Consider the following 23,083-nt stretch of genomic DNA (forward strand, 5'->3'; position numbering starts at 1 on the left):
TTGTTGTTTGTTGTTGTTTTGTGCTCCTTCGCTGGTTTATGTTTTATACATTTTATGAACGTTATTATTGATCCATCCTGTGGTCGGTGATCAGTTTCTCATACGTGTGTGAACAACTTGCCAGCGGGTACATGCGAGTTAGGTTCTAGGCGTGTGTCACCAAATTGAGGATTATAACCTTTCCCTGAGCCATCATTTGGCGCTCTCTAATTTAAATTAAACCCTCCGCGTTCAGCGTCTTGAGAATTAATCTCCGGCGGTTTTGCTTCGCCTGTTAGGGAGACAGAGTCCGCGACATGTTCAGGATGCACAATTTTGCAAAAAAAGAAAATTTGAATGTTTTCAGTCAAATGAACAAAACCGAGCATTCTTTGATGGCTTATAATTTTAGAATGTCTGAAACGCACAAGTTGTTGGCGTTCACCCTCTGTTGAGAAACAATCACAATCGGTGCCCACATTGTGCGTGAGGGAGCTGTCTTGAGCATGGTCATGTGCCTGATTTTCTTGCAATTCTCTATTCCCCTGTCTGTGGAATTGCTTCTCTTAGTCCAGCCTTGTTCCCACCTCCACAGTTATCTCATGTTGCCCCATTACCTTCCTACTCATGATCTCACAGGCTCATATTTTATCCTCTCACTGACCTTTCCACTCTTGGAACCTGTAACTTTATCTCTCTTCAAATTACTTTGTCTCATCCATTTGCATGTGCTCAAACATTTGTCCATTTCGTTCTCAGTGTGGTTGCCGGTCTGCCTGTGGCCAAATTTGCTGTCCTCCCAGTGTCTCTTTCGTTTGCCCTTTTCTCTTGTCTGTCTGTCTGTGGCCAAATTTGCTGTCCTTGCAGTGTCTCTTTCGTTTGCCCTTTTCTCTTGTCTGTCTGTCTGCTGTCTACTCCATTTTCAATGAATTTAGCTCTTCAATGAACCTTGGGAGTTTTTTTTTTTAATTCAAAATGCCCTTGAGTTGAATGTTTGGAGTCGTTTTTTCTATGGGTCATTACCTCAATATACTACTTTGGAGAACCAATCATTTTCTCCTTACTGCTCCACTAACATCATAAACCTTAACATTGTGACCTTTCAACCCCTCCCAGCCATTCGATTTAATGGAAGCTAATTACAAAATGAATAACTCGTTCACTTCCCATGTCATATTCGACCACACCAGCTACATCCCGAAGAAATGTAAGTTGGACTGAAAAGCTTCACGGCACAAATAAACCAGATGAATTTGAATGATTCAAAAATTCTCTCAAGACGAATTTTTCACATTATTATGCTGACATCAAAAGGAAGAAGTGCTGGCATGCACAGAAAATAGAAGTATTCCATCTTCAACTGTTGAAAACTTGGAGGCCAGGTGAACAAATGTGTGAAGACCCGTAGCGCATGCTGACAAGATCGCTCGGGGTTAGAGAACCAGTCTTTGAGCTGTATTCATGTAGAACGAAGAGCTGGCCTTGCTTGTGAAGGCTATCGTCGAGCTGCATTGGGGTACAGGTAGTACAATGGGTGATTTCAACAGGACATGAATTGAGGTATGCTAACCGCTGGGGGAAGCAAATGGAAGTTATGTTACGTGTTATCTCTTCATCGGAACAAAAGATGGACATTACATGGACTTTCAGGTAGGAAAGCAGGGAATTTGAAGGAGGTGAGCTTGGGTGGATTATCAGGGGTAGAAAAGATCGAGGATTTGGATGGGGGATGATAAGAGGTGGTGATGAACAGCTGTTTTGAAGGCCTGGTGGGAAGAATGGGATTTAATAGAGTGAGGGAGTTTATTCCAAAGGTGGGAAAAAGAGGAATGAAAGAGTGAAGGTGAGCAGTGATTCGTGATTTTGGTAGTTTTACCAGAAGGGGATTGTTGGCGGACCTTGAGAGCCCTGCGGAAATGTGGTGGGAACAAATCGCAGAGAGAGAGAAGGGGGGCGAGGCTGCAGAGGAGACGGTAGAAGAGAGAAAGACCACCGACCAACCTGCAGTGAGAGAGTGAGAGGCCCAAAGACTCAGCCTCATTGCGGGAGATGCCAATGATCCGAAATGCCTTGGTTTCCACAGCGTGAAGCCGAGAAAGGTGGGAGGCAGGAGCAGTACTCCATCAGGCTGCAGACGAAAGCTTCATCAGTGGTCAGCTCAGGTGGGACGAGGAAGGACTTTGCACGACGGAGGATTCCCAGTTGGCGACTGGCTTTGGAGGCGAGGTTTGAAATGTGGCTTTCCCAGGAAAGGTCATGGCAGATAGTGAGACCCAGAAGCTTGAAAGAAAGGACTTCTTCCAGAGGATTGTTGAGAAAGTGGATGGGGGGTTTTCTAAACGGTCCTTTCGAAGAGACATAGTGAGAGTGTGAGATTTGTCCGGATTGAAAGACATGTTCCACGTGTTGGACCAGTTTGTGATTTTATCCAGATCTGCAGTGAGCGAAGAAGCTGCTGCTTGCCGGTCTGAGGGATGACCGATAGTACGGCAGACGGTGGAGTCATCAGCAAAGAGATATAGAGGATTTTTCAGAGAGTCGGAGAGATCATTGATGAAAACCAGAAAAAGAACAGGGCCCAGAACGCTTCCTTGAGGAACTCCGGCCTGGACAGGAAGAGGGGATGAGAGAACTCCATTGAGGGCCACACGTTGACTGCGACAGGAGAGGAAGTCTGCGAGCCATGAGTGGAGATGGCCTTGAATACCATAGGAAGAGAGTTTGGTGAGCAGGGCAGGGTGCCAGACCATGTCAAAAGCACGTGATATATCCAGGGATATGGCTCGGATTTCATGACCGGCATTGAGGACCTCCATCCATTGTTGGGAGAGCAGAAGCAGCATATCCAGGGTAGAGTGACCTGGTCTGAAACCAAATTAATGATTGGAAATGAAGCCATTGGAGAAGAGAAAAGATTTAATGTCTGAAGTGATGATGGATTCCATAACCTTTCTGATGATTGGGAGACGGCTGATTGGTCTGAAGTTGCAGGGATCTGTATTTGCACCTTTTTATGCAGGGCAGTAATGTTTGCTGATTTCCAAGCAGACGTCAGATGACCTTGAGCAAATGAGAGGGTGAATAGAACAGAGAGAGGGTGAGCAAGAGCAGAAGAGCAGGTTTTGAGGACACGTGGGCTGATGCCGTCTGGACCGGAAGCAGAATCTGAGTCGAGGTTTGACAGCAAGCTCTCCACCTTGTCAGGAGAAAAGGACACAGAGTCCAGGGACAGTTGGGTGGGACTGGGTGAGCTGGGTAGAGAAAGCGATGGGTTTTGGACACAAGATTTAGCCACAAACACCGACTTTAGGCATTCAGCCTTTTCACGTGTGGTATCAGCAGTGCGGCCATTTGAGGTAAGGTAGGGGATGGAGGGGGAACATACACCAGAAACAGATTTGATTAGATGCCACTAGGATTTTGAGGAGGGAGAGAGGTTTGAGAGTTCAGACTTGAGCTTCGAAAGATGTTGCTTTCTGGCTCTCCTGAGGGTACATTCACTCTTGTTCCGAGCATTATGGAAGGAACTGAGATTACCCTCAGTTGGGTTTGCTTTCCATGAGGCAAAGGCAAGTTGTTTCAGGACAACTGCCTCACCACAAGCTTCAGTGAACCAAGGGCGGGAGGAAGGATAGGACAACTGAAGACGAGAGGAGATAAATCTGTGCATGAGGCAGAGCAAGTTTCTTTGAAAGAATTTCCAGGATGAGTTGATGTTGGAGAAAGTAGTGATGGGAGACCAGTCTGTAAGTTTGATGGCTGCTTGGAGACCCTGCCAGTCGGCTTGAGTGAAATGCCAGACTCGACGGCAGTGAGGTGGTTCTCTGATAATAGCCAGAGTCCACTTTGTCCACTTTGACATTCGGTTACGTCCTATCCACTCTGATAATAGTCCACTTTGACAAGGACGTGGTCAGAAGAACCGATTGGAGCAGAAGAAGAGCAGTAGATATTGTCAGGGAAATTTGTCAAAATCAGATCCAGAGGAGATGGAGTTCCATTGATTGAGATCTGAGTCTGGAAATTTGTCAAAATCAGATCCAGAGGAGATGGAGTACCATTACTTGAGATCCAGGTTGGGAAGTTGACCGATTGAGTCAGTCCCAATGAGTCGCAGAAAGCTTTTGCTGAAGTGCAATGACAGGTGAGAGAGGTACCCACACCTCGCCAACTGGCATGATGACAATTAAAATCGCCACATATGAGGAAGAGAGAGTTTGGATGAGGAGATAGAAGTTGGTCCATGTTTTCGGATAGTGAGGTGTAGATGGAGTCATCACTGTTAGGTGTACGGTAAAGTACACATATAAACATGAGGTGGGAGTGGAGGGGAAGCCCTAGCCAGAGGTATTCCTGGGGGGGGGGTGGGGGAGTGAGGGCAGCGCATGGAGAGTGAGAAATGGATTATTTGATGAAGAGAGCAACTCCTCCACCAGGACGAGGCTCAGGTCTGTCATACCGGAGGAGGGAGTAACCAGGGAGAGATATTTGGGAGTCATACATGTCTTGGGGGAGGAAAGTTTCTGTGAGGCAGATTATGTCTGGTTTGTCAGTTTTAACCTGTATGGAAAGATCTGAAAGGTTTGAGCGAAGGCCCCGGATATTTGAGGTCCACACTGTTAATGAAGAGGGAGGGGAGGAGGCTTTGGGTACAGGGGGTGGGAGGGAGGGGGAGGGTTGGACAAGGGATGAGGCGGGGAGGTAAGGAGGGTTGTTGAAAGAGTGTGGGGGATTGCAGAATAGCTAGGGGAGGGGGCCGGATAAGGAGGAAAAAAGGCTCTGTGGTGCTGGGGGAGAGGGGGACAAGAGAAGGGGAAGAAGGCAGTTGAGGATTTGAGGAGGTGGAGGGAAGAGATGGAGGTGAGAGGGCAGTGAAAGGAGGCAGCTTTGTGGATGAGAGGGGGGGCAACTTTGAGAAGGGTGAGTGAGGCTGGTGAATGGTGGGAGAAGGGTGAGTGCAGAGGATTGAGGGAGAAAGGTGAGAGGGAGGCTTCGATGGAGAAGATTGTGATGGTTGCTTTGAGAGAGAGGTGAGAGGGGTGAGATGGTACTGAAATTGGAAAAAAAAGAATGGTTGATGGAAAGCTCTGAACATTCATAGCAAACTGGGTTTTTTAAGTTTTAGGTCAGAGATGCGATTAAACACATTTCTTGAGGGATGCAGTAAAGGCAAGTCCAGAGAATGGAGAGAAGAAACGCTGTAACAGTTGGATTTTTTAGGCAAGGTATGAAGGAGAGGTCGAATTGAGAGCAGTCTGTTGAAATAGTAGGAGAGTAGTGCATTATGATACAGTGAGGAGAACCACACGTGTGAAAGACGAAGATGAAGCATTATAAGAGATTGTTTTTATTATTATTATTATTATTATTATTATTATTATTATTGTTGTTGTTTGAGAGAGTTTTCATCAAATTAGGTCATGGAAGTGTTGTAGAAAAAATCGTGAGGTGAATGGTGAATTTGGATCGGTAAACGCAGGGGGTGTAAACAGATCACTTGGTTATGGGAGAAGCACTTGGCTCTGGGAGGTGTATCGGCAAAAGTGAAATCATTTATTTTAAATAAGGATTGCGTGACATTTGGAAAAGGGAAGGTTGAAGTAAAATCATGGAAGTGTGTGGTGAATTTGGGCGGTAAACACAGTGTGAAGCTGCTGGGTCGATGAAAACTACCAGCAAGAATAGAGAGCGACACGTGGTTACAGGAGGTGTAGAGATCGATAGATTACAAGTAAGATTATTACTTTTTGATGTATTTTTGAAGAACAGGTAAGATTCGGGAATGGAAGGTTGTAGATCGGAAGAAATTGTGAAGGTAATGGTGAGAGAGGGTCAGGTCAGTCGAATAAAGATGGTGTGCCGGCTGGAGGAAGAAGAAGAGGAGGATGAAGAAGAAGAAGAAAAATTGAGACTTGTGAGTGTGCAAGGAGAAAGGTAGTTTTTTTTTTAAGTTTTTTTTAAATTTAAGACAAGAAGTAGAGTCTTTAATTGGGAGAGATGGGGGATGTTGAGAAAGTGGGGAAGATAGAAATTGAAGGTAATGGGGGAGAAAATACAAATAAGCACGATCGTACACCGAGGGGAATGATGGGTCGGCCTTAAGCACTCGGTAAGACAAGGTCGATGAAAACTCACAAAATAGCACGATTTTTTTAAACAAAACCGACTACGAACACACAGTAACATGCAGGTAAGAAAATAAACAGTTAAAATGGCACAAATAACCACCGGAAACTTAACTTTGAGATTGTCAGCAGAGAGCCTTGAAGGAGACCTGCCAACGATAAAAACCCAGAACCAGAAGTCTCATGTTTTTCTGAGTGTGCAAGGAGAAAGATTCTTCCTCTAACTTCCATTATCCTGTAACAGAGTGGTGACCTGTCCACGGTTGCTTCTCAGCTACAGAAGCTTTCCTGAGTGGTCATGGGTGGATGGATATGTCTTGGATGGATGTTTGATGCACAGTCAGATTTTGGATGCTGTATGATATACGGGAATATGATAATTTGTACAACACACGATGACAGTCTCAATAGCCTCTTTAGCTTCCAGGTTCCATTTCACCATATTCTCTTGTGTGCTTGAAATTATGAATGAATCTCCCTCCAATCTGCTACATTTTCGAGATTATGGTGGGATGGATAACTATCTTTATCTGTCAACAGATGGATGTCTCGGCTCGTGGAAGAGCGACAACAGAGAATGGACCAAATCGAAACAGAAATAGAGGACATAGTGGGAATGGGGTAAACACCAACAGCAATGTAGAGGGACATAACAGAGGGAAACTTGGAGGAAGAATGAGATCAAGGGGATTGGGGGAGGCAGGACACATGGAGTGAATACAAGTTCAAACATAGCAAGAAGAGGAAGGGAAGAAAACAGAGATGAAGCAGAAATGGACCATAAAATGAAAAGAGGGTGAGGGAGAGGATGGAAAAAATAACCTCAAAAGACATCATGAGTATGGATGGGGGATGACCTGAGTCAGGGGTGAATCTTGAAGCCCTGGAACAAAGAGTGGGATTGAACAGACTGAGGAAGTTTGTTCCACAGTCAAGAGAAAAGAGAAACAAATGAGTGGAAATGAGCAGTGAGCCTGGATTCTGGGAGCTTCACCAGAAGTTATACTGGCATAATGAGTGTACCATGCAGAAACCTGAGGGAGAGGTGGGGTGGGCATTGCAAGGGAGGAGTCAAGTGTGCAAAACCAGGAAGGAGGTGGTGGAAGACAGAGAGACCACTGACCTGTCTGCAATGTGAGAATAACAGGTCTCGAGACTTAATTTCATCGTGGGAGATTCCAATGATTTTGACGGCCTTGGTTTCCGTGGCATCAAGAAGTGCAAGGTGTGAGGCAGGAGCACCTGCACAAAGGGGAGAGAAGTGCTCCATAAAGTTTCGGATGAAGACCTTGTAAGCTTATAAAAGGTCAGATTTGCCAATGATAGACATTGCACAATGATGATGTCCAGTTGGCGGCTTGCTCTTGAAGCCATATTGGATAGATATATGGTTTGTCCAAGAAAAGATAACACCTGATGGTAAGGTCCAAAAGTTTGGGTGACTGAACTTCTTCAAGAGCTTTTTAAGGAAGTAGATTGGAGGGTTTGCCAGATGGATCTTTCAGAGAGGGAGAGGTTGCTCCCTGCCTATCTGAAGGATGAGAGGTGAAACGGCAGAGGATGGAGTCATCAGTTGTTTTCTATGTCATCAGTCCATTCTATGTCATCACAATAGGACGTAACCGAATGAAATCCTTCGATACTTAATGTTTTTTACAATGGGAAAAATGAAACACCAAAGTAGAAAACGTCTGCTCTGGCACCAACAACACCCGTTGAGCAAAGACAACTCGATTGCTTTTACAAGTGGTCTGTTTTCTAAATAAAAAATAAAAAAATTAGGGGCGGCTAAAAAAAAAGAAAGATCGTTTCAAGCACATTCGTTACATCTCGAGCTCACACATGTCACCCACAATACAGTGTCTGTTTTCCTTTTCAACATCAGGCATGGTGTGATGGCAACAAAGCGGAATGAACAAACTAGGAAAAGAAAAATAATCCGTTTTGGCCCGAGTCAGACAACGATTTCAATCTCAAAAAACGGTTGTCTCGCTTTCATGGCAATTGGGAAGAGGAAATTCAACAACAAGAGGCAATTGGGAAGGGATGAAACGTATAGCAATTCGCTGCTCTTGTAACCCACGCAATCTCGAGAGTCACTTGGCAACTTTCAGCCCTCGTGTTTGTCATCTTTCACATACGTTTGTCTACGTTATCAATGAAATGGCCTTAGCATACTGTGACTTGAATTTGTTTCGATGCGGGCCCTTCCACGTATTACGTCTGTGATGTATGACGAAGGAAAATGGCGACAGGAGGGCGGAAGAGAAGGAGAAGGAAGAGAGAGAATGTATAAGGAAAAGAATGGTTGAAAAATTCCACTTGCATGCGCATATTTAATATGTAGATGAGCATTTATTTATTTCGATATTTATTTAGAACTTTATTTATTTAGAACTCTCAATAAATCTGTTGCTGAAAAATCGTGAGCACCTAAACAATTCATGCACGCCTCACCTCACACACCACATTCCCATTATACCCCATTCCCATTTCCCACTCTCATATGAATCTCTATTCCCAATACCACGGGTAAGTCGTTTTGCTGCATTCGGACAAAGCAATTCTCGGGGAATGGAATTTCTGTGAACCATAGCGGTTCTTATATGCCTGGTTATATCCTAGGATCCTGAGTTCAAATCCCACTCTAATTCAGCTGTTGAATTAATACCAGGTGGGGTTGACTCTACCTGTCATCCTTCCGAGGTCAGCAAAATGAGTGCCAGCATGCTGGTATCCGGTGTCAGAGTGGCAACCCGTCGAGGATTGTGTCCAATTGCCAAGGGGACTGCTTCGGCAGCACCAACGCTCTGCACAGAGTATGGTCCCTATGGATGGATGGATGGATAGCGTTTCCTCCACATCACATTTGGATGTCCATAGATTTTGTGCCTTGCTTCGCATCTTGTCCCATCATCCTGGTGAGTGTACTTACGTATTCACGGAGAAGGTTGCGTGACGGTGTCGCGCATCATTGACAGGTGACCTGTCCAATTAACGATCCACTTTCAAAAAAAATTACAACATCTTTAAATTGTAAATCACAAACAGCTGCAATAATTGTGTTGGTTGTTTGATGAAGTCGACTGCAGTCATGCACGCAAAGCAATGGAAGTTTAAAAGTTTTTGTTCCTTTTAACCCCTGGTCAAAGAGCATAACTTCATGTGAGAAAGGCAACATGTGTTTGTAAATGATAAAGACTATTTTTCAGTCCAAAAGATCCTTTAGAAACGTAGATTCCAGTAATATAATGGTGATGGTTGCCTTTTGTACCCCAAAGAGGGCCATTCATAGGAAGCAGGAAAACCAGCTGGTCAATTCGTTCGTTACCCGCAAGAGGGTGTAATTTGGCCAGGGTGCCAGAGCTAACTCGCCTACTCTTCGCGAACGACACCGTTGCATCTCTAAAGTCCAGCAACTATAATTCCGACAGACGGAACGCTCAGTTTAACGTGCATCCGAGGGACAACACACATTGATGCCTCGCCTTGCCTGCGAAACACCAGAATGAGAGTTTATAGCTGGGTCGGGATTTGAACCCAGGTTTGACAGCTCAGAACCGCTTCACATAACTCCAGGGCCTTGATTATCCTCCCAGCCCCCCAATAATGCATATGATCTCAAGGATAGGAGTTTTGCCAGACTGAGAACAGAGAAGAAAATAAAAATTTAAGCAACTTTTGAGATGAGTGTAAAAGACAGAACAAGAGGACATTCAGAATACGAACAGCTGCCGTACTTCCCAGATCTATTTGTATTGCCTGGATGTTGTTTGGCAGTTATTATTAAAGTAATAGTTAATTGTTAATCAGTAAAATAGGTCAGGTCATTCAGACTGCATCGTGGGGAGGCTGATGTGTAGTGGGGATGATATTGGACTAATATTCAAAAGAATATGTGTTCAAAACCAGAAGAAAGTGGTCATGTTAAAAAATTGGAATCAAAGTTTTTTTTTTTAAAAAGGAGCTGATGTTGCCATCAGAATATCAAGAAAAACCATTTAAAGAAAATATGAATCACTAATGGACTTCAGGGAGAAATTATCTCCATATGTATGGGTTTCAGAAGGTGGCACAAAGCCCTTTCAGGTCTCAAAGTTTCCACCTTCATGAGCGTGTGTGTGTGTGTGTGTGTGTGTGTGTGTGTGTGTGTGTGTGTGTGTGTGTGTGTGTGTGTGTGTGTGTGTGTGTGTGTGTGTGTGTGTGTGTGTCAATGGTTACGGATTTCAGGAGGTGGAACGGAGTCCTCCCAGGACTCAAAGTATACAACTCCGCCTCGGTAAGGGATCATGGTTCATGGACCAGGCTGTTGAATTTTTGTTGTTCTCAGAGTTTTGTTCCGAGGACTCTTTTCAGGATCGTCACCGAACCCCAGATTGCCTCAAACTGTGGTTCAACGAAACTCCAGCCGCAGCATTAGCATTGCAACCATGCCCGGTAACAAGGCTTTGTTTTCTCTGTTCACGCTCGATGGAATCATCAGGTTGTACCTGAGCATGACCTCCTCATTTTCAATGATTGCCCTTGGTTCGTGTTTCCATGAGTTTTCTGGAACTGGGATGTTGAAATTTTTGCAGATATGACAATTAATCACTTTTCACACTTTGTTGTGCCATTGTGTGTAAAATTGTTCTGATAATAGTTTTTTGCATCCCGAAAGCAGGTGACCAATACTTTCTGTTTCTGTCTTGCAGAACCGAGACGAGTCCGTCTGGTTCAGGCCTGACATCTTTTAAAATCCATTGGTGTGGTGTCCTTGATCTTGGGTATTTATTAATAATAATCATTCTCCATCCCAGTTGAGATGCCGGGCGTAGTGGCGTGTGCCTGTAATCCGGCTACTTGGAGGCTTGGGTTGGAGGATCGCTTGAGGACGGGAGCTCTGCTCTGGGCATTCAGAGGGTGTAGGGCAGCCCGGAATCATGGTGAAACCCAATCCTTATCCCTGTGTCGTAAGAGGCGACCAGGGTTGCGTCAGGAAGGGCATCCGGCGTAAAACCTATGCCAAATCAGTATGTGGATCATAACGGATGATCTGCTGTGGCGACCCCCAACAGGAGCAGCCGAAAGATGAAGAAGATTCTCCATCCCAGTTGAGCTGAACTCTTCTTAGCCATTCTAATGAGCCTTCTTTGTCGATCCCAACTTGATCCAATAAATTTTTGTATTTTCCTGCTCTTTTGTCGGTCTCCCAGTTGTTGGTGTATATTTGTTAATGTTTCTTCATAGATATTTATTTTGTCTTTTTTACTATTGTTGGGGCTTATTTGTTTCTGTTTCATTTCCCTGTGCGGCATGTTCTACTTGCACCTATTTTTGGAATTTTTTTGAGAATCGATTAGTCCTTGTCACACACCCAACATGTCCACCAAGTTTAATCCGAATCCGTCCACAACTTTTTGAGATATCATGCAATATCGTTTTTGGCAATATCTCTCAATGGTGAAGAATCACTTTATAAATTCTCAGATCCAGATCCGGATTCGGCTCTTCACCAAAATTAAGCGGTACTGTCCTTGGCCCGTCAACTTCATACACAAAAAATCCAGAATGATCGCTTGAAAACTGTGGCCAAAATCGTGTGACAAACAAACAGACAGACGACATGGGTGGTAGGCGACATGGGTGGTCGCTACATAATGGCATACTAGTCAAACAGTTTTTGACGGATCGGGCTGAAAATTTTTGACAAAGAGGTTGATTATAGTGCGCATAAATGCGCGGAAGCCGATTTTTGATTTTCGAAAAATATATATATTTTTCGGATTTTTTCAAAAAATTCAAAGTCCCGTTGATAGGCAACGGTGGCGTCCATAGCAACGGTGCTCAAAAGTATACAACTAGATCCTGGTATGAACCTCCCAGTCAAGTTTCATCAAAATCGATTGACTCCTCTGGCCTCCAGAGCTGTCCATTACATACAAACAAACAGACAGACGGAAAACCTGAGACTAAGGGTAGTCTCGCGACCACCCAACAAAGACAGACAAAAAAAAAATTCGCCAAGTAACAAACGGGCAGAATAACAAATTCCACTGAACAATATGCTTGAAAAATCTTCGATTTTATAAGTAACAGACAAACAAACGGAGTGAAAACTGAGTACACCCTTGGGTGTGCGTTATCGCTGGGGCCCCTTCGGCACCAGGCAATGGCGTTGTGCAGTGCACGGGGGGGGGGGGGTGGAACATGTACGGTGTTCAATAATAACCTTGTGTAAGAATCATGTACAGCTGTAATTCCTCATCCGTGTTTGTGAGAATGTCTCCTTTCGGTTCAGAAGAATACTTGGACAGATTGGCAGTAACTTTAAAGTACTGCAGCTGGAGAAATAATTCCATGTTTCTGGCATCTGTTTCTGCTGTTGCTTGTGACGTCACCCCATACGCCTTCCAACATGGCGTGGTGAATTATGTCTGCAAACGATTCTGAAAAGGTGCAATTAATTTACAAATGCCTTAAGTTACCATCTCGACAGGTGTAAAGAAGTCACTTTTTTGATGGGACATGTTACCAATTGAATCAGATTTGCAGGAGATGCTACATCTGGAAGCGGGCAGCCTCTCAAAATACCACTTTGACGATTCTATGGCCTATTTAAAATTAGGCCTTTGGGCTGTTCCCTGAGCAGTTGTACCCAACACCTTGCCCACATAAGATTACCTTTTTATTTGAAAGAACGAACTCCAAACCATTTTTAGCTCACCTGAACTTTAGTCAGGTGAGCTTATGCAATCGAGCAGTGTCCGTACGTGAGTCAGTGAGTCACTTGAACCAAACACTCGATTTCGATGAAACTTGGCCACAAGCTTCATATCTGATACCTAACGAAGGTGTATTGTCCGCAGCAAAATCTTATGTGGGTCTATTGGGGGGGGGGGGTGGAAGGGGGAGAGTTTGACCCTCCAAAATAGGTATTTGCTTTATTCTCAGAAACTACACACACAATTTCGATGAAACTCGACCACAACCTTCATCACCCATGATGTAACAACGTTTGTTCACGGCATTAAAAAAACATCAGGGTCTTCGGTGGTCTTCGGGGGGGTTTGAGTGACTGTTGCTCGCATACAGGTGAGCTTCAAGATGCACGGTCCTATTTTTCCTTGCCTTGGTGGGCTTGCAGTGACACCTGCTGTGCGTGGATGGAATTACAACATGGATTGGTAAATAGACGACATGTTGACATGAATTCTGTCTTTACGGAGACAAGAATCCACACGGTATTTAAACTCGTAAATAAATTATTGTGGGACACAGGAAATTGCCTCGTGATCCGCCATGTCTGTGCCGCATTCCAAACGAAGCATTTCCACAAAACCCATCACAGCCCTTCCTTACTTTCCCAGAGCCACCCTGGAGCATTGTTTAAAAGACAGTCCAAGGAAGGACATCAACAAAAATGCTTTTGTACACTATGCTTCTTGTTTTCTTACATGGATAACATCTTATTGATTTTAGATCGCTGTTTAACAAGCATTTTTAAAGGTATGTCGAATCTTTGCAGAAGATGTTGGCTTCAAATGGATTGATCACATCACCTCCAGCTTTTCCATTTGCAGCATCCTTAAACAATGGTGTTCGGTGGAGGGTTTGTTCCATTGCTTTGGGACCATCTTCACTTCTACATTCTTGCTGCAGTATTTAAATACAACTACTGTATATCTGAATCAATTTTATCAATGTGTTAAATCTGAAACCTTCCCTCTGATAAGTCATCAACCACCGATGGCTCAAACTTCACCACCTGCACTAAAGTTGGAGATTGTGCTTTGGCTTTTGTGTGCTTATGGCTCACAAATAAGCTTGGAGGGGAGGGGGCTTAACGGTCAAGGCGATTGGCTTAGGATCTTAAGGTCTTGAGTTCACACCTACGTTTGTGCCAAAACAACACCAGACGGGTCGACTCGACCTGTCTTCTCGAGGTCGACAAAATGAATACTGTCTTGCTGGGAGTGAGCCGGTTGAGTATTTTGCGTCAAAGTACTGACCCATCCAAGATTGTAACCCCGAGCCAATGAAACCGCCTCCGTAGCCCTATGCACCTGACGATGTGAGGAGGATAAACAACAATAATAACAGTGATTCACATATGTACTTTACAAGACATTATTATGGTGGTGATAAACACTCATGTTGTTTGACTGAGATCGTTTCCCAAAGCCATCTGGAGTATTGTGCGACCTATCTAGGTGCATCACAACCACCTTCCATCAGATGTGGGTGCAGTAGAGCCAGCTTCCATCAGATTTAGGTGCATTCCAGCCAGCATCCATCATTCCCCACTTTCCCTGCTTCTCCTATGCCAGCATTAACCTTCAACATTCGAGCCTCTCTGTGCCAAATTTACTGCCACAGTGCCTGATAAGATCCTTTGGCTGAATTTCCAGCTTCGCAGAGCAGGCTTGTATTGTTTTTGGTTTGCTTTATTACCTCTGCCAACGAATGTGGATGAAGGTTATGTTTTCACCCCTGTCTGTCTGTCTGTCTATTTGTCTGTCTGTGAGTATAATACCTCAAAAAGTAATGGACAGATTTGGATGAAACTTGGTGGACAGGTTTGGTGTGTGACAAGGACGTAATTGATTAGATTTTGGTGAAGATCAGGATCCAGATTCAAACGCCAGAATTTTAAAAGTGATTTTTCACCAATTGAGGGATAGGGCCAAAAATGATATTGTTACAGATCTGGAGTTCGACTTCGACCGTGAGGGAAAGCACTTAGATTCCTCCCGAACACCCGGTCCTGAGACCGCCGGGCACAGATAACTCCATGTCCTGGCGGGTTGCCATGCAACCACGAATGCTGATTGGCACTGCCATTCCTGGCAGTGTTACACTACTTCGTTTGTTACCGTTTCGGGTGGATTGACCGTACCAAGCGAGTTTCGGGCCTTCGATGTGTACTTGCGTCAACTTACCATATCAGGTGCAGTTGAGTGGAGCTGCCAAGTGTGCACCGGCTAATAAGAGCAAATTAGTGGGATAGAACTTCCCAGATAACCTGAGCATGGACTACGCTGGACCAATGGAAGAAAAGACAGAATGAGCTGGGTACATTTATAATATAAGCAATTTATTATTAAGGCGAGGAAATGGAGGAGGAGGAGATTGAGACCACACGCTGTGCAGAGTGTTGCCTAAGCAGTCTCCTTGGCTATTGGGCACAATCATGGACGGGTCGCCACTCTGACACAGTATACCGGCATGCTGGCACTCATTTTGCTGACCTTGGAAGTATGACAGGCCGAGATAACCCCACCTGGTATTAATTCAACAATTAATGAGTGGAATATGAACTCAGGACCCAAGGATGCAAAGCCCGCCACCCTAACCATTAATAGTACTGCAGCATAGCAAACCAATTGTTCGACTTTTCATAAAAGCACCAAAATTGGTACATATGCTGACTAATGTATTCTGAACAATTCTCAATATGGAGCCACTCGAGATTTTGCCTTGGTCAGCTTTGACCAGCTGACCTTGCAGAAGATAACCAGCCTCCCGAGGACTTCGAAGACTGGTGCCATGAGAAAGAGAACAGCTCTCCCCAGTTTTTGTACTGGGCAACAGTCCTGGATCTGGAGCTCTCCATCCTAATCTACATGGGATCTCTGAGAGAGGGAGATTTCATCATGTACCTGGATGCTCTCACTGAGATAGTCCCATGGTTCTTCGCGCTGGACCATATAAACTATGCCCGGTGGATACCGGTCCATCTGCGTGACATGGCAGAACTTCCACAACAGCACCCAGAGATCTACAATGAGTTCAAGGCAGGCCACTTCACAGTGCAAAAGACCAAGAGGGCATTCTCAGCAATTCCTCTTGACCAAGCACATGAACAAAACAATGCCCGTGTCAAGGGTGACGGAGGTGCCGTTGGCCTGAGGGACAATCCCAGTGCTCTGAGGCGCTGGATGGTCGCCGGACCCGAGGTGGCCAGTGTGATCATGGAGTTTAAGGAGGCGAACATGCATCCAAATGCCAATGAGGAGACATGTCACCATGAAGAAAATACTGGCTCATAATATTTGAATACGCCTTTTCATGGTCAATTTACTGAATTTTACACTTTCCTTATATCTACCACCAATACAATAAGAAAATAAGAGCATATAGCCAATTTCGCTAAAGGCGAATGGCGGCCATTTTGGAAAATGGTCGCCGAAGCTGACCAAGGCACAATCTTGGGTGGCTCCATATCTAGAATTGTTCGGAATACAATATTCTACATGTGTACCAATTTTGGTGCTTTTATGCAAATTTGAACAATTGATCTGAAATATCAGACTACGATGCAGGACTATAAGCCAACACCAGGCATATGAACAATAAAGGGAGGAAATGGCATGTGAACAATAAAGGGTTTTCATACACAGCAATATGTACAACAGGGGAAAGCAAGGATTCATGAGGATCAGGTCAGAACTCTCCTCCTCACCCAGCCCTCCGCACTCAGAAAAAGCAGCCGCCTCACACGCAGAAGAAGACTGTGACCTATGCAGAAGACTGTGACAAGGAGACTGTAGCGAAGTTCTGAATCATCCCTTTATAGCCATTTTGGAGACGTTGGCTAAAGGAGGAACCCAAATTCAGATCAAAACGATCTGTAGGCATTCCCCAGCACCCTCATTGGCTTGCAGATACTTTCCCCAGAAGTAGCCCCACCCCTGCGAGGCTCCAAAGCCAAAAATGGCCTAATTCGCCCCCAAATTCGGCTATGCGATGGAGCTCCGAGATTAACAAGGGGTGTGGGTTTTTGGGAGCACTTTCCAGCCATGAGCTTGCGCTGGGTACCAATTGAGGGTTGCTAATTAGCGGAGCATCAGGACTATCCAGACAATGTTGATTGGACTCCAGCGCAAACTTGCGCTTTGAGCTACGTGCCAATATATTCCGAACTTAAGCATCCACCATGGTGGGTAATGTTCATCATTCGCCGATATCCTCAAAGGACGGTGGTGAGCATCCGAGATGCCGACTGTGGTTGTGGAATTTCATAGAGGTTGTGGTGAGGTGGGTGAAGCATTATCGTGTTTGTGGTGAGAAGGTTGAAGTGTTTGGAGCAGTTGTTGTGAAGAGGGTGAACGTAGGTTATTGTGGGGATTTTTAGAGGCGTTGTGGTGGTCATATGAAGGTCGTAGCATTGTGGTTGGAGTACGGATAAGGTTTAAATGAAGTGGCCCTTGGGTAATGGTGCGCAGTTTGAATGGGGTTTTGGTAGAATATGTTAATGTGTGGTCTGTGGTGTGCATGCTTGCATAAAGGGGAGGTCGTGTGTGCAAAGTAAAGTGAATAAAATAAGGGGATAGCGAATGGAGTTAAAGACCTAAAGGCCTGGTCACACCTTGACGTTTTAGCCAGCGATGGCAACGTATTAAAATGTATGTAAAACGCTGGCTGACGTTGAACTTTTGATGTTTTTTTTTTAAGATTCGGACGTATTCATAACGAGTTGGTCGTATGCATAACATATTAGTAATGGACACAGAACGTTTCGTTGTGTTATAGATAACTTATACCAACGAATGCTGAACCTGTTGTTGGCCTACACAACCGATGCCCAACGATAGTCTAACTTCGGCATAGCGCGTTGCACGCATCGCCGACGATGTCGTGACGTAGCCTATTAAAAGGCTGACGCACAACGATTCGAATCATAACTGCCGTAGAAATGGAAGTGACAACATCGCGGTCCCACCTTGGCGATCTTGCCAGCGTATGCCGACCTAAGAAAATGTGTCTAAAACGTTGGGGCACGTCAAATACGGTATGAGTAAGTTTGGTATACGTGAGTACAACGCTAAAGTATGCTATCATACGTCGTAGTAAGTAGAGTAAGTCAAGAAATTTTAAACATGTTCAAAATTTTACGACATACTCGGCGTATGACACACGTTCCACATGCGATGGGGATAAGTTTTACACACGATATGCGGACGCTTACACACGTCCTCAAAGGCTACTTATAAGCTTCTCATAAGTCGAAACACGCCGCGGTAATGACTTTTTTACGCGAAACTTATTTCTAACTTATGTTTGACGTGCTTTGAACCAATTCTTTACGTAGTCCCAACACACATCGACGTATGTAGACGTATTCCAATGACGTCTTCCGGTCGACAAAAAAATAAATGAATGTGTTTCTAGCTTACAACTGCCATATAAAGACGTGTTCCCAGCGGTTTTGGGAATTGGTATATAAAAATGCTGCTCATAAAAGGGGAACCCAACAGTGTTTTCGAGTCCTTTTTGAGTCGATGTCCATGTCAGCAGTATCAGTATCAGTATCAGTATTAGTATTAGTATTAGTAGTAGTTTGTTCATGTTGGCAGTAACAGTATCAGTATTAGTATTAGTATTAGTATTAGTATTAGTATTAGTATTAGTATTAGTATTAGTATTAGTAGTAGTAGTAGTTTGTTCATGTTGGCAGTAGTAGGTGGGTGTGAGGGGGAGGGTGTGGGTTATGATGGATCGTCCTTGCGTCCGCGTGTCCACGGGTAGGTTCATAGGCTGCCACTCAACGATTTAAATGGCTGCATCTCCACTATTGAAAGTAGACGCTTGCGCTCAACAATTGGATTTTTTTACACTCAACGACTTTTAAACGGTACCACTCTGCTATTTTCATTGTTTACAATGAACGATTTAAATTGCTGTCACTCGCCTTTGTTTTTTGACGCTGGGGTTTTGAAATTTGAAGCGTTTCTTCTGAACGTGTTAAAACGCTCAAACTCGACTATTTTAAATAGACGCTGCCGATGGACAATTGGAATCATAGCCAAGCTAGACATCGAAGTGTGAACATCCTCGTCATGCCGAAGAAAAGTTTGAAGAATGCTGCAAATAAGTGTCCTGGCCGTGGCCGTGGACGCTGATGCAAGGACGATCCATTATACCGACGTCTTTCAGCCTATGAGTAACTTAAAAGTAACGTCTGTCGATGTGTGGCAACGATCGCGTAACGTGCCAACAACACGTTAATCATAGGTTAGAAATAAGTTTCGGGTACGCTAAACATTACCTCGGCGTGTCTCAACTTATGATTAACTTACAAGTAGCATGTGTTGACGTCTGTCAACGATCGCAGACCGTGCATACAACTTGTGGCCAGCGTAGCGGAACGTGTGAGTCATACGCCGGCATACGTCGTGAAATTTCAAGCATGAAAAAATTTGAGGACAACCGAAAAGTACAACGTTTAAAGCCAGCGTACAACAACGTATGGCAGTGTTTTTCAGCGTGCTCTCAATGTTATCAAAACTTACCCATAACGTATTCAACGTGTGCCAGCGTTTTAGAAAAAAAAATCAAAAATCGGCATACGTTGGCTAAAACGTCAAGGTGTGACCGGGCCTTAACTAAAAACCATCACAATGCATATTATCCCATGTACCCACTAGACATGAGGGAAGAGCTAACTAAAATGAATACGAATGAAATAACTGCCTGGGAACCACTATATGTTGTGTGCATTCATCATGAGGAGTGACGGTTTCGCAGAACTGCAACAATATATAACACGATATCTCAAAACGTTGTGGCCGGGTTATCACAAAACTTGGTGGATGAGTTGGGTAGGTGACAACAACAACCCATTTGATTTTGGTTCAGGTCAGGATGCAGATCTGGACTATCAGTGGGATACAAAACCTAAACTGTTCACCCTCATGGAGTTGTGTGCTCTTCCGAGAGCCGTTATAGTAGTGAGGTTGTGTTATCAACCCTGTCTGTTTGTTTGTCTGTCTGTCTGTCTGTCTGTTTGTTTGTTTGTCTGTGAGCATGATATCTCAAAACCTTGTAGGGTGGATTCAAATCAAATTTGGTGCACAGGTTGGGTGTCTGCCACGGACGAATAGATTCGATTTTGGTGAAGATCCGGATGCAGATCCAGCCTATCAGTGGGATCCAAACCATAAAATGTTCCACCTGGTGGAGGAATTCACTCTTCCGAGTGTCATTCCAGTATTTTTTTTTATTTTCTGCTCAATTTGTCTCCAAGTATTTGCACGATTTGTTTTTCTTTATACTTTTCATTCCTTTCAAACAGTAAATGCGAGGGCAGCACCGATTGATTTAAGCACATGTACTTCATAACTTGCGAGATGGTTGTTAATAAAGTGCCATTTGTTAAGGCATAATCGTTGGGGTCAAATCAAAACAGCCTGAAATCGGAACGTGGATATTGCGTTGAATTGTGAATGTAATACAGGTATGATTGTCCAGATTCCCCTTGATTCACTAAGCAACCTGAGTGAGCTCAAAAGTGACCTTCACTGCTTGCTGAGCTAATAAATCTCCTGAATCGATTTTTGGGTCTCACTCATAGTCTTTCTTTTCATGCACATCATGAGCAGACAGCCTCCAGCCAAGATTCGCAACCCACCTCCCGACCAAGTGGTCTAAACTTGTAATTGGTTAACCATGGCGAAGGAGGGCGCTGTGAGCCCAAAATGTGGCCAAAACTCTCAATCCTGTGTTTTGTGATTGGTCTTTCCAGAAAATTCCGAATCTGTTGACCTTTATAGATTAATCCTTTTTATTCATCATTTCAGGTTATCCTCACAGGCTCATTAACCATGACGGAATAATTAGCGGGTGCATTCCAAGCAACAGGGAACACGAAATTCCCTTTTATGACCTTGTTTTTTTTTATTTTGAAGCCATATTTATTACATGTATATATATATATATATATATATATATATATATATATATATATATATATATATATATATATATATATATATATATATATATATATATATATATATATATATATATATATATATATATATATATATATATATATTGTATATATAGATATATCTATCTATCTATCAAAATCTTCTTCTTCTTTCAGCGAGCTCCCGTTAGGGGTCGCCACAGCGGATCAACTGTCTCCATTTCGCTCTATCCTCCACATCCTCCATTGACACTCCAACCACCCGTATGTCCGCCCTCACCGCATCCATGAACCTCTTCTTTGGCCTTCCTCTTCTCCTCCTGCCTGGCGGCTCCTTCTTCCACATCCTTCTCCCGATATACTCCGTTTCCCTCCTGTGCACATGTCCAAACCATCTCAATCTTGCCTCTCTCACTTTGTCTCCAAACCGTCCTACCTGCGCTGTCCCTCTAATATACTCATTTCTTATCCTGTCCATCCTCGTCACTCCCAACGAGAATCGCAGCATCTTTAACTCTGCCACCTCCAGCTCCGCTTCCTGTCTTTTTGTTAGCGCCACCGCCTCCAAACCATACAACATAGCTGGTCTCACTACCGTCTTGTATACTTTCCCCTTCACTCTTGCAGCTACCCTTCTGTCACAAATCACTCCTGCAACTCTTCTCCAACCACTCCATCCTGCCTGCACTCTCTTTTTCACTTCTCTCCCACACTCTCCGTTACTTTGGACAGTTGATCCCAAGTATTTAAACCAATCCACCTTCCCCACCTCAACTCCTTGCAACCGCACCATACCACCACCCTCCCTCTCATTTACACACATATACTCCGTCTTACTCCGACTGACTATCATTCCCCTTCTCTCCAGTGCGTACCTCCACCTCTCAAGGCTCACCTCAGCCTGCTCCCTACTCTCCCTACAGATCATGATGTCATCCGCGAACATCATAGTCCATGGGAACTCCAGTCTGATCTCGTCCGTCAACCTGTCCATCACCATTGCAAACAGGAAAGGGCTCAGAGTCGATCCTTGGTGCAATCCCACTTTTACCTTAAACCGGTCCGTCATTCCTACCGCACACCTCACCGCTGTCACACTGTCCTCATACATATCCTGCATGATCCTCACATACTTCTCCACCACTCCCGACTTCTTCATACAATGCCACAACTCCTCTCTTGGCACCCTATCATAAGCTTTCTCTAAATCCACAAACACACAATGTAACTCCTTCTGGCCTTCCCTATACTTCTCCATCAACATTCTCAAAGCAAACATCGCATCAGTGGTGCTCTTTCCTGGCATAAACCCATATTGCTGCTCACAGATCGTCACCTCTCCTCTCAACCTAGCTTCCACTACTCTTTCCCACACCTTCAGGTCAGGTCAGGTATGGGAGCATGTGCCAGAACAGAGCGTCGCTGCGTCCACTTTCCGCCGGTACTCCAGGGGCCTCCCTCTGGCCATCCCCCAGGCAGATGCCAGGGCAATCCCCATCTCCTTGAGATGATGGTCAACCTGCTGCAACCATGAGGCACGTGGTCGGCCCACTGGCCTCCTCCACTCATGAGATTCCCTCGCTGAGAGAATCTGGTGAGCAGGATCAGCGTCAGGAAAACGAGCCACATGTCCATACAGCCGCAGCTGACGCTCACGGACTATGCAGGTAACAAATCTCATCCGAGTCTCTCTCAGCAACCGCTCGTTGGACACAAAATCCGACCAGCGATAGCCAAGGATTCTCCGAAGAGACCTGGTACCAAAGGAATTAAGTCTCCGTCTCAGATCCTTGGTCAAAGTCCAAGTCTCGCACCCATAGAGCAAGACTGGAAGTACCAAGGACCTGAAGACTCGGACTTTCGTCCTCCCGCACAGGTACCGGCAGCGCCACACCCCATGACCCAGTGAATCCATGACTCCCCAGGCCCGACCCAGACGTCTATTGACCTCCGGCTCACAACCTGCGGAGACATGAATATCACTGCCAAGGTAAGTGAATCTATCCACGACCTCAACATCCTGACCACAAACAGACACAGACAGGACAGCAGCATCCAAGATGTCACCGAAAGCCTGGATCTTAGTTTTGACCCAAGAAATCCGTAATCCCAACGGCTCCGACTCCTCATTCAGCACCTCGAAGGCCCCCAAGAGGATGTCTAAAGTCTCCGCAAAGATGACTGCATCATCTGCAAAATCAAGGTCCGACATCTTGACATTGCCAAATGATGCACCGCAACTTGATCTCTCCGACATCCTCCCAAAAATCCAGTCCATACAAGTGCT

The 23,083-nt window shown here is 44.7% G+C and overlaps 1 long non-coding RNA gene and 1 pseudogene across 1 annotated transcript in view; one reads left to right on the plus strand and one right to left on the minus strand.

Annotated features, from left to right (window-relative positions):
- LOC147010633 (uncharacterized) overlaps positions 1-23,083 on the minus strand; it is an 83,596-nt gene that overhangs the window by 56,373 nt on the left and 4,140 nt on the right. The window lies entirely within an intron of this gene.
- Positions 10,911-11,046, plus strand: LOC147010634 (signal recognition particle RNA; annotated as a pseudogene).

Source organism: Eptatretus burgeri, chromosome 16 (genome assembly GCF_056783735.1).
Source record: "Eptatretus burgeri isolate ZD-2024b chromosome 16, Ebu_testis_v1, whole genome shotgun sequence".
Classification (NCBI taxonomy): Eukaryota; Metazoa; Chordata; class Myxini; order Myxiniformes; family Myxinidae; genus Eptatretus; species Eptatretus burgeri.